The sequence below is a fragment of the Zootoca vivipara genome, chromosome 8 (genome assembly GCF_965207765.1).
Source record: "Zootoca vivipara chromosome 8, rZooViv2.hap1.1, whole genome shotgun sequence".
Taxonomy (NCBI): Eukaryota; Metazoa; Chordata; class Lepidosauria; order Squamata; family Lacertidae; genus Zootoca; species Zootoca vivipara.
Window position 1 is genome coordinate 26,387,329 of NC_142591.1, and position 10,980 is coordinate 26,398,308.

Genomic DNA, 10,980 nt, shown 5'->3' on the forward strand with positions numbered 1-10,980 from the left:
ATCCAGTTTAGGATCATGAGCCCAGACAGCTTCACTTAGCTAGCCAGGGATAAGCCAAGCCGATGACAAAAGGCATTGATAGCCCATGTAAGTAACCACCCAGTAACAATAGCATGTGTATTTGTGTTTAGCAGGTGTTGAGGCTGCCTCATCTTGCCCAGGAGAAGCCCCACTGAACTCAGTGGGATTTACTTTTGAGAACACAAGGTTATGATTGTGTATACACCATACATTTCAAGCACATGACTCCCCCCCCCCAAAAAAAGTTTGTTTAGGGTGATGGGAATTATAGCTATGTGAGGGGTAAACTACAGTTCCCATTATTTTTTTTTCTCTGTGTGTGATTTAAATCCTTTAACTATGCGTTAAATATATGGTACGTATACAGCCTATCAGTAATATTTAAACTTTTAGTGCACCTTTAGACCAAACATTAATCTGGGGACCCATTTTTTTCTCTTTTTTAAATATTTAAAACCACCAACTTTAATGCTGTGTATCTTCTGTGTTTTGCACTTAGGATGCAACGAAACGAAACCCAGCATTTTCAGCAATGGCCATGAATTCACAAATGCGTCCCATTCTGACTCTTTTCATCCTTGCAGTTTTCCTCTCCATCCTATTCTACACCTCAAGACTATCAGATGAAAACATCCCAAGGAGATTCAACCAGTCAGCCACCTCGTTCTTAGCAGAAACTTGCAAGGCTATTACTGAAGGAAAGAAGCACTTCTCACCCCGAAAGATGCTGAAGACATCCTTTGGGGAACCCAACTGCAGTGTTTACGTGACCCAAAGCCATTACATTACCAGACCCCTCTCTGCAGAAGAAGCTGCCTTTCCTTTAGCCTACGTGATAACTGTGCACAAAGAGTTTGATACTTTTGAGAGGCTCTTTAGGGCCATATATATGCCCCAAAATGTCTACTGTGTCCACGTGGACAAGAAGGCCACCCGTGCGTTCAAGAGAAAGGTGGAGCAATTGCTAGGCTGTTTCCCCAATGCTTTCCTTGCTTCAAAATTGGAGCTGGTGGTTTATGCTGGGATATCTAGGCTCCAGGCTGATCTGAACTGCATAAAAGATCTTGTAAAATCCAAAGTGCCCTGGAAATACCTTCTCAACGCTTGTGGGCAAGATTTCCCCTTGAGAACCAACAAGGAGATAGTTCGGTACCTGAAAGGGTTCAAAGGGCATAACATCACTCCAGGGGTGTTGCCTCCACATCATATTCTCAAGAGGACAAAATACATCTGGCGAGAACAGGTTTATAGCATCTTTTCCTTCATGCTGGGGACTTTTTTGTGGAAATCGCCACCTCCGCACAACCTGACCATATATTTCGGCTCTGCTTACATTGCACTTTCAAGGGAATTTGCAGACTTCATCCTCAACGACCGGAGGTCTCTTGATCTCCTTGAATGGTCTAAAGATACCTACAGTCCAGATGAACATTTCTGGGTGACACTCAACAGGCTGCCAGGTATGCTCCGTTTCCTTCAAAAAGTTGTTCTGTTGATAATAATGATGGTAATAATAATAATAATCACCTTGCGATGGCAAGAGTTTATGGGGTTCCAGGCACTCACCCAGGGTCTGTGGTCCTTTGGAGAATTGAGACATGACGGAGACTGTCATAGCTTTAAGATTTACACCTACAGCCTGCATGGAGGGAGTCCCAATCTTACTGCATGGTCATTTCAAGAGGGATTCGTTCCCTACAGCAGTGCAACCAGCCTTCAGACAGCCTGCCCCAAATGGATGCCAGTCCATCTTTCTCCAGCAACCCTTGCTCAAAGCTCGTTTTTCCTATCATGCCCAGTTACCCTGGCAACCTTCCAAACCCCTGTCTCTGTTCACACCTCAGGGCATGATGGGGTGGTTGGAGGACAGTTCTTTTGCATTGCCCTCAATGGTTCTGTATTGTTTCTTAATGGCCCTAGCTTGGCCAGGTTGTTTTGCATAGGCTAGCCCAGGAATTCCTTTGCAGTTTGCATTTCTCCCTTCCCATCCGAAATCATCAAAATCCTACAATTCGTAAATTCCTAGGGTTTGGGGGGTTCCCCACACCCAGCCTATAACAATATTAACCGAATTTTCAAGCCAATCTTCCAGTGATGCAAAGGAGGGATGGGGAAACTATGGCCATTCACTCTACAGCTCCCATCAGCGGGTTGAGGGGCTTGGCTCTTCAGAGAGGTGGGCTGCCTTTGCCATCCTGGCTCCATCCTGAGGCTTTGAACTTCAGTTCCCATCAGCCCCAGTCAACATGACATGCCTTAGATCAGAAATGTTGTGAGAGCCCTCCAGTTGTCACTGGGATACAGCTCCCATAACCCTTGACCTTAGGCCATACTGGCTGAGGCTGATGGGAGTTGGAGTTGGGGGTTCAACAGCATCTAGAAGGTTTCCCATCTCAAGCTTAGATGTAAAAAGATGACTGGTGGCTCTTTTTCTCCTTTTCAACTTTTAAAAGAGGCTCACAGTGGCACTAGCGCTCCTATGCCTAGTCTTTCCATTTGCACTTCCTAAAAGGGCTTCAGCACAATGCAACACAACATGCCATTGTTTTTGCTCTGGTTGCACTCCAGATGAGTATGGCAAGAGGGGAAGCCACTAGCTAGACTTCCAGGACTGCCTCAGGAGTGACTTTCTGCAAAGACTCAGATCCCTTCTGTGGACCCCCCCCCCCCCCGTTGGCCCAGAGAGCGGGCAGTTTCTGATCTACCTTGCTGCCCTCTGGAACTAGACTTGAGGGTGGGGATGGAGAGGTATGAGCCCTCAGTTAAGAGCTTGGACAGAGATATAGACTGTGAACACACCATACATTTAAAGCAGATTTAAAGCCCTTGACTCACCCACAATTAATCCTGGGAGCTGTAGTTAACTCCTTACAGAGCTACAATTCCCAGAACCCTTGCCAAACTACAATTCCCAGGGTTCTTGGGGGCAGTCATGAGCTTTAAATGTATGGTGTGTACACAGCCAAAGATTAACACTCCAGTAGTCGATGTTTGATGTGATGGGTGGGAATTGAAACTGCCATTATTTTTAGTTGGTCTGAAATTGTATCCAGTCACTCCTGCCTTCAACATGGAAGAACCTAAGTGGCTTACAGAGCACATAGTTCTACATAAATACCTAATGCCTCCCCCCCCCCCCAAATATTTTTGGTAAGATCTGTGCATTTTATTTCTCAAACAAAGTTTCAAAAATGGATGTGTCCTTGACATATATAGTGTGAAACTGTTCTATAATCAAACCTTCCTGGAAAACTATGTAGATTCCAACTAGAGTTTGTTCTAGTTCATTTAACCATGCGATATGAAGTCATTTCTCCACCGCATGGTCCTCCAGAACCAAATGCAAATCAAATACAAGCATCTGGAACGACGACTGGAATACCTCTGCTATCTGAGAGAGGGCAGTCTAGGATAACATTTGAAAACTGAAGAAGTGTGCATGCACATGAAAGCTCGTACCAATGACAAACTTAGTTGGTCTCTAAGGTGCTGCTACTGGAAGGAATTTTTTTTTATTTGAAAACTGGTTTGCCTTCAGAGGGAAGAACTTGAGATGAAGTTGATTAGGCAGAGCTGGCAGCAAAAGAGCAACCCTTCCACACGTCTGCGCAAAGCATCCTTCTCTCTCCCCATAGTGGAAACACATTACGTAACATTGTGTTGTGTGTTCCCACCCCGTGCCACATTATTGGCTGCTGCAGAGTTCTGTGATTCTATGAAAGTGGAGCTAAATATCTGGCAGCAGTGGAGATACCATAGAACCCACTGTCCTTGCAGAAGCTCCTAGCTGGAGCCCTTAGCATCGCCAGTTAAAGGTACCATGTATCAGATGATAGGAAAGGTGTCTGTCTGAGACCTTGGTGAGCCAATGTTAGTCAAGACTTGGTGCAAGTTAAGTCATGGAGGATAGGGTGTTCAATGGCCACTTGCCATGGTGGCATTGCTCTGCCTCCAGGAATGGAGGCAGTATGCCTTTGAGCATCAGTTGCGACCCCTTGTGAATAGCACAAAATACACACTGAGGCAGGGAAGCTTGTGGAGGAATCACTGAAGTCCTTGGGGAATGTGTGTGTGATGTTTGCCTGAAAGTTCAGGAAATCTGGCTGCATCTGCACCTTCTATTAATATAGAGAGAACTAGAAATGCCAAAGGAGGAACAAGGAAGAAGAACCAGGAGCCAACAACTTCGCTCTCTTTGCCGGTAAGAGGAGGTGGTTTTCATTCAGGGGATAGGAATGAGGATGAAGCTTATCAAAAGAGACTGGAACCACAGTATTACAATGCATTACAGTCATCGTCATCATCATCACAGCAGCTTTCCCTGCAGCCCGTATCATGCTTAACTTCTACAATCTAGGGAAATTCAATAGATGGAGAAGAGACAGATATTAGGATGGTAAGAGGGAAGGGCTTATGTTGTTTGTTTATGGAGCATTCAGTCTGATTTGTTTGTGCAAAGTTTGCAGGGAGGTCACCAGCTGTTTATTGAGGATTCAGTCTGATTTGTTGGCAAGGCGGTTATGGGATGCCACTTCAAGAAGTTGTTATCCCACACTTTCCACCAGGGCATTTTCCTGTCGCTTTCTTAACCACGAACAGTCCACGGGGCAGGGGGAGAGAGAAAGAGGGTTTGCTGTTCAGGAGACCTAATCTACTTTAACTGGGCAACCTAAATTTACAGGTACTGTATGCGTTTTCATCCCACCTACAAAACAGTGACAGTCTGGAAGTGACCCTAGAGAAGGAATTGTGGGCTCAGGCTGTTAAGAGGTGTGGAACAGAAGAAAATGAGGCATGGGAATTAAGAGATTGTGTAAAGTTGTGAAGAAACAGGGATGGGGTGTGTGAGAATGTGCAGCAACTCACTCTCTCCAACGTAGCTATTAGAGATACAGCCTGGAGTTGTACTAAATTGAAAACTGAAGCAACAACTTTGAAACAACAATTGATTAGAAAAGGAAGAAAAGCAAACGGGAATTTGGGAAATGTTTATTGACTATGCATCCTGATGTGTTTGCAGAGAGATTAGATGAAGCTGGCTATTTAATAAGCATTCACCCTGATTTGTGTTGCATCAAAGCACACTTTCCAGTGCATTCCCCCCCCCTCTCTCTCTCTCTCTGTGTGTGTGTGTGTGTGTGTGTGTGTGAAGTCCAATCTTTTCAGGAACTGGGTTGTTACACAAGACCTCCAACTGACTGTAATGATGCAACCTGGATTTCTAAGTATGTGATTGATTCCCAACTGAAAGTAGTGATATCTGGAAGCGCCCTTTGTAAAGTAAAAGGGATAGCAATGAAAGGTGTTGTCTGGTTGAAGTTTCATGGAATAGAGGAATAGACAAGTATAAAGGTCGCATATGCCTTTTGAGGGATTTTTAGGTGGAGTAAACCTAATGGTTGAATTCAATGTCATTTCTGCTTGCCTGATGGAACCATCTCCCCTCTCCTCCTCCCTGTTCGAAGGGGGTCACCCAGCCCCCCTAGAGCCAATCTGGGGAGCTTAGGGGTGCTGGGGAGAAGAGGAGAAACCCTGTTGCACTAGCAGGACTTGTTGCATTGGCTTCCACTCATTTCATTTTTATTTGTATGCCGCCTTTCCACAGTTAAAAACAATGCTCAAGGCGGCTTACAACATGACAAGATTTACCGGTACACAATTACAAAAGTCACAAACAACAAATAAACCACAACAAAAATGCACAACCAAATGGAAAACAATTTCCACATAAATCAAAATCTAAAACTAAGAATACAGCATTAATATCACAGTTTAAAATGACATAGGTAAAAAAATAACAGCAATTAAAACAAAAAACAAAACAAAACGGAGCCCTCTTTGCCCAGCGGCGGCAGCAGCGGCAGCAGTCTTTTACAGAGCCCATCAGGCCCCACCCTGGGCCAGGTGGTGAGTGGCAGGACTGGGGCCCTCAGGCGCAGAGCAGGGGAGTCCTCCTCTACCTCAACTATTTAGTTGGATCCAACTCAACAGCCCATTCCTGATTTGATAACTGATTGCAACATGGTGGCATCCTCAGCTGACGGTACATCGCCACCACTCTTATCGGAGTTATGTGGCTCTTTGTACAACCTTTGGACATTACAGATACCATCTTCGTCACGCTTCCTTACGTTTGCAAAATCCAAAATGCCACCCATAGCTTCTTCCCTTATCGCACTCGGTAATCGACATTTCCTCTCTGATTTGGAGAGGGTGTTTTCATGTCTTTCGTAATCTACCTCCAGGTAACATATAGGGGTGTCCCATTAAAACAGGACTCACTGCATTTTTCTCCTCATATGGAGCAAGCACAGCTTCTCTTCTTGCCCCACCCCCGGCCGGACTCCAAATGCATTGGGCAGAAGAACCATGTCAGTAGAAGTGTCTGTCTTGCCATGTGGAGTCACTAATGTCTTTGGACCTGATTGGAAAGTATTGTGGGCACTACCCCTCTCCGCCTTGTCATTCTGCACATGCAAAGAAAGCAAACACACTTTTTGGCTTTTCCATGGCCCTGGGTAAAAGTCAAACCCAGCAGAATAAAAATGGATCCTCTTGGTTTTACATACCTCCCCCAAACTACCATCAGATTAAAGCTTACATTGGTAGACTGCAGAGTAAAAAGAGAAACAGATCCAGTGCCTGCCAGCATGACAACACCACTGAGACAAGGCACAGGTCCTCATGGATCTCCTGGATTCTCACCTAGGATAACAATAAAGTCAACAACAAATAACAGAATACAACTGTGGACACAGACATGGCCTGTTATCGGATGATGACTTTGAAGAGATCCCTTGTAAAAATTATTCCGATCCATAAGTGAGTAGGATGGCTGGCTAGCTAGCTCACTTGGTAGAGCATGAGACTCTTAATCTCAGGGTTGTGGGTTTGGGTCCCATGTTGGGCAAAAGAGTTCTGCATTGCAGGGGGCTGGACCAGAGGACCCTTGTGGTCCCTTCCAACTCTACAGTTCTATGAATCTATAAGGATCTATTAAGCAGATCCAAGTTTTTGCACCATGGCAGCACTGGAAAGAGATCAGTGGTGGAGGAAGGGGGTGCAGTGTGTGTGTGTGTTTTGCTGTTTGTTGTTTTTAATCTGAAATCATCAAGAGTAAGGCAATGGAATGGTGGGGATAGTGCTTCCCAGCTGAAGTGTTGCAGTGCAGTCTCCTAGGGAAATGCAACAGGCAGAGAGGGGTTGGTTAAATTGATTGCAGCAACAATATGCAGTGGGGTGATTAACTGCTTTCCTGCCCATGGGGGCAAAATAGCAGGGTTTTTGGAGATGAATTGTTGCTGCGGGTATGAACATTTCAATGAGTATTTCATGCCAAAAATCTCAAATCTTGTTTCACTTTTTTTTTAAAGTGACTTCCTGACTTTTGATGATAACATTGCAGATGGATATGCTACTTCCTTTTTAAAACAATTTAAATCTTGAATTCATCCAAGCATGGGCATCTGAACAACATTGCTATAAATCTTATCTGCGTTTGGACCCCTTCCACACCTGGTCTTGCACTGAATGTTGCATTGTCAACCCAAGATCAGTTGATGAAAGGCGTAGAGTAAGAGAAATGCTTTGCAATGTATGAAACTTGAGTCTTTTGTGTGGTTTACGGTTGCCTGGTAGAATCCATCAGAGGTGGGTAGCTACCTTGGCCAGCAGATAGAAAAGAGTGCATGGGCATAGCCAGGATTTTTGTTGGGGGGGGGCCAGGCCTTTTGTTGGGGGGGGGCAGAACCTCAGTCAGCTACCGGTATGTATTTTTATTGATTACGGGGGAGTGGCTGCCCCTTCCTGCCCCCCCTTGGCTATGCCCATGGTAGAGTGTTCTGTATTCACCAGCAAAGATTCCTGTGTTCTTGGTCAAGGTGGGATTCTTTTTTGGCAACAGAATGTTCAGTATTATTATTATTATTATTATTATTATTATTATTATTATTATTATTATTTTATTATTCTAAGTGGACCAATAATCTAATTATGCATGGATTATAATTACAGTTTCCTGTGCATCAGTGTTAGTTTTCAGTGCTCCTCCTGACTCAAGTGCGTTCAGAATAAGATTGCAGGCTTCTTTTATTGTATCACATGCCTGCATGTGACGTATGGTGAGCTTCTGCTTACCACTTTGCAAGGTGCTACCTATGGCCAAGGGGCGCGGGTGGCGCTGTGGTCTAAACCACAGAGCCTAGGGCTTGCCGATCCGAAGGTCGGTGCTTCGAATCCCCGCGACAGGGTGAGCCCCCGTTGCTCGGTCCCAGCTCCTGCCAACCTAGCAGTTCGAAAGCACATCAAAGTGCAAGTAGATAAATAGGTACTGCTCCAGCGGGAAGGTAAACGGCGTTCCCATGCGCTGCTCTGGTTTCGCCAGAAGCGGCTTAGTCATGCTGGCCACATGACCCAGAAAAACTGTCTGCGGACAAACGCCGGCTCCCTCGGCCTATAGAGCGAGATGAGCGCGCAACCCCAGAGTCGTCCGTGACTGGACTTAACTGTCAGGGGTCCTTTACCTATGGCTAAGCCAGCAAAGGGCGAGAAAGTTCAACCAAATTAGTGTATGGGCTCAGGCAACCAGTTTATTCAGTGGTGTCCAGACACGCACACAGGCAGAAGTCACCACTGCTTATTTATAGCAACCTCCTCTTTCCTGAACTCAATATTATACAGTGTTTCATAAATGTTGGGTTTTTTTAATGGCTGCTGTATAAAATAAACTAGGAAGGCTATATTTCTATGCCTGTGAATAAGAAATATATAAATGGTCAAAAAGGTCAAAATCACACTAAGTATGTTCTCTCTGCGCAACATTTACTCATATTTCACAGCACAGTATTTTAAATGACCTCAAACTGAGCATTAGGGAAGGCAGTAGTTAGTCATGCCTTCCTTATCCTTAGCATTAGGATTAAATATTATTTATTCAGCTTTTGGGGTAGATTTAAGAAGTTTAATATTTAAGTTAAACATAATGCAGAGCAACACAATCAACCCTCCTTTAAATTTATTGCCACCTCCTTTATGAAACATACTGTATGTTTTTCTTTCTTTCTCATTTATGATTTTATTGTCTAAATTATGTCAATAAGGGCTGAATGAAGGAATGAATTGATGAATCATACGGGTGTGAATGTTAAGAATGCTTGGACAAATTGAATCAATCTTGTTTATATATCTGGCTCTGAAAGAAAACGATGACTGAAAGGTTGACTTGTCACAGACTTATGGGCATGCCAGACGAGCAATATTGCTGCCAGTTTTCTTTTATTTTACACAAAGGTCAACTTCCGGATTCAGTAGAAGAGTTGGGTAGCCAAAAGATTAATTTCAGATAGGAGATGCTGCTGCTCCTACAATTTTTTTTCCTGGTGCTGCTACTTACTCTCACACCAGTATATATATATATATGTGTCTGTCTCTCTGTCTGTCTGTCTGTCTGTGTGTGTGTGTGTGTCTGTCTGTCTGTCTGTCTGTGTGTCTGTCTGTCTGTCTGTCTGTCTGTCTGTCTGTGTCTGTCTGTGTGTGTGTGTGTGTGTGTGTGTGTGTCTGTCTCTCTCTGTGTGTGTGTGTGTCTGTCTGTCTGTCTGTCTTCTCTCCCACCCACTTCCCCTCTCCTCCTATTTTCTATTGTTGCAAAATTTTGAAATTGCCACTAGCTGCTAGTGCTTTGCCAGCTCAATCCTTCACCATTCAAAAGCCTGTGCAAAGATGGAATTAAGCAAGCAAAAACCTCTCCTCAGGGCAGAGCCAATTTCTGCCTTTTAACACAAGGGGTGTACAATCAATAAGGATTAAGTCTGCAGCAAACCCAGAAACTGGTTTGCTTCCCCAAAAGATGTTGAAAAAAACGCCAAGGCTGACCTGTCAGGTTCATGAAAAGCAGGAAGAGGAAACCTGAACCAAGCTAATAGTTACACAATCCAGCACTTGGAGCCATCGGTTACTGTCCACTGCTGGGTTAAAGGCTACAGGAGTCTAGTGCCACACACATCTTTGAGCCTCATATCGGATCCTTACAGAACCCTGTCTCCTGCTACACAAGGAGAATGAGAATACAGGTTCACAGTCTTGAGCACTCTATAATATTGTAACACACCACCCCAATCTCTGGAACTGGATCTAGGCACATCAAAGAAGCAGTTCAGTTTAAAGAGTTGTAAACTTAAACAGGGAAAACAGGTAGAAGAAAAATGGGACTCCACGTTGCCATCTGGTGGCATGTTATATTGCACATACAACACACATGAATCGCTCTTTCTTTACAGGTAGGTAGCCATGTTGGTCTGAGTCGAAACAAAATAAAAAAAATCCTTCAGTAGCACCTTAAAGACCAACTAAGTTTTTCTTTACCAGTCTAGCTGAGTCCTGGGCAAATGAGATATTCCAGGGTTTCCAGGTGCTCACCCAGGGTTCAGTTCCCTTGGAAGGAAGGACAGCAGATGCCATGGTGTCTTAATGATATAAGGATTATTTACACATATATACAACCTGGGGCTAATATGGAGGGGCTCACAACATTAACACCCCAATAGGTCTTGCTTCTCCCATAGTCACAGCCTTGGATTCAAGCAGAAATCAAGCATGGCTCTCATTCTCTCACTTCTGCCTGTTTATAACCCATCTCTCTCTCTCTCTCTCTCTCTCTCTCTCTCTCTCTCTCTCTCTCTCTCTCTCTCTCTCTCTCTCTCTCTCTCTCTCTCTCTCTCTCACACACACACACACACACACACACCTCTGACTTCTGTCTTTCTCACTACCAGCCAGGTGATGCAGGGGCCCCCACCCACCTGCCCTCTGGCACAGAGCCACTTCCTCTGTTATGCTAAAAACACTATTTAAGGCAGTTACAGGTAGGGTAGCCGTGTTGGTCTGACATGGTGGGAAGGAATTTTTTATTTTGTTTCAACTATTTAAGGCTTAAGCCATTATCTCACCAAGAAGCTTATCTGG

At 44.5% G+C, this 10,980-nt stretch overlaps 1 pseudogene; it reads left to right on the forward strand.

The window, feature by feature from the left end:
* Positions 1–526: 526 nt before the first annotated feature.
* LOC118090174 (N-acetyllactosaminide beta-1,6-N-acetylglucosaminyl-transferase pseudogene) lies at positions 527–2,622 on the forward strand (annotated as a pseudogene).
* The last annotated feature ends 8,358 nt before the right edge of the window (positions 2,623–10,980 follow it).